We start from the raw sequence: 1,875 nt of genomic DNA, 5'->3' as shown, positions 1-1,875 counted from the left end.
ATATGACCTTGCTTAATCATGGGTATTATTAATTGCATATTGCTTTAACTCTGTAATAAGTAACTCGTCTAAGATATATGTTTTTGTTAGTTTTGGGATTCCTCTCTCATGATTTTTTCTATATTAGTTTGGGGAATGGGTGTTAGAGTAAAATATTTCTAGATTGTTCTGTTTCAAAACACGAGGAATATTGTTTTCTATCATTTACATGTTCAAATAAATGTGAATGTTAGAATTACAATAGTTACACTTGAGCATGTGTGCAAAAATTTTAGTAACAAAATAATAAAATTTTGTCAAATCTGGAGTATTAATTTTCAGTTAACTCTCCCAGATGGGTCTCATAGCAAGCTTTGTGGCTCTATATGTTTGAATCAAGGTGTAGTTTCTTCATATACTTAACTTCAGTACAGTGATAGTTTTGAAATATGAAATTGAGATGGGACTGCTTAGAGTAGAAAATTAAACTGTATGCCTCTTATCAGAGGCTACTAACTGCTTATTTTCCTGTGGTCAAAGCTAAGGATGGAGATTATATGCTACAGTCATATGGTGAAATAGAAAACACTGGACTAGGCAAGGTTCTGGGTTTCTGATCACTGCAGCTCCCTGTTGCCTATTCTGCAGTTCTTACATGCATAGGATACTTCAGTGTATTTCCCCTCATCTTGGCTTAGGCTACATCAGCTAAGCCTTCAAAACTGACTAGAGGATCATATTTTGATCAAAGTGTCACTATAATATATACAGCATATATTTTACAAATACCCACCATGAAGCTCATGCTATTTCTATCTTATATAAGCTGATGTAGGTCATGAGTAGATAATCCATCATAAAATATGTATAAATATAAAACTAAACTGCATAGAGAAATGGCTGGTTTCTATAGAATTTATTTCCAAGATTTGTTAATACAAATAGAAATAATAGAAATTTCAAAACTGTTTGTGTTAGTTTTCTCACTATCCAGAATGTTTTATACTTTAGAAGCAATTTCAAGTTTTCTTAAGAATGTTAGAAGGTTACCTAACAATTCTGCAAGTATTACCAAAATATGTTAAGTAGTGAGCATGAGTTGTTGGATAAGAATCCCTATTCATTAGAAGAGTTATGTATTTATATAGATGTAGAAACATTCAGGCACATTCACACACACACACACACACACAAACACATAATGGACAAATTCTGATTGACATGAATATATAGATCATTTCAGTGTAAATGTCTACTCATAATTTATATGGAATTAAAAATATTTAGTTGCTTAGAATTGCATGAAAATTCCATTTGCATTTTGTGATGATTACAATAGAAACGTGTTCATTTTGATACAGAAATAAATGGAGTCTTAATAACTAACAAAATTGAATTTGGAGAAATTTCAGTTTTAGACATAGAACTTGTTATCTGTTCTTTGAAAGTTTCATATATGTATGAGTTATATTTCAATCACACCCAACACAACTCTCCCTCCTAACACTCCCTGGAATCCTTGCAAATATGTGTCTACCCAACTTCGTGTCATCTTTTGGATTCAATAACACACATAGTCCAGTTAGTGCTATTGGTAGGAGCCTGGCCACTTAGAAACATATTGGTACAAATTTAGCACATTAGGAATATGCTAAATATAAATGACTTCTATCCTCAGTAGTATTGCATTTTCAGGATGCTATGTAATTATAATCACAGAAAAGACAGCTGTCTGCAAAGTATATTTAAAGTTTTCTCAAGTATTCTGTCAAATTTAAGACTATTAATACATGTGTATACTATGCACATATACATATATGAATTATGATTATATTGTACCATATAATCAATTTATATTGCATATATTATAAGATATCATATCATAAGATACATATA

The sequence above is a fragment of the Mastomys coucha genome, unplaced genomic scaffold (assembly GCF_008632895.1).
Source record: "Mastomys coucha isolate ucsf_1 unplaced genomic scaffold, UCSF_Mcou_1 pScaffold16, whole genome shotgun sequence".
Lineage (NCBI taxonomy): Eukaryota > Metazoa > Chordata > Mammalia > Rodentia > Muridae > Mastomys > Mastomys coucha.
The sequence above is the reverse complement of the archived record's forward strand: the minus strand, read 5'-3'. Positions refer to the sequence as shown.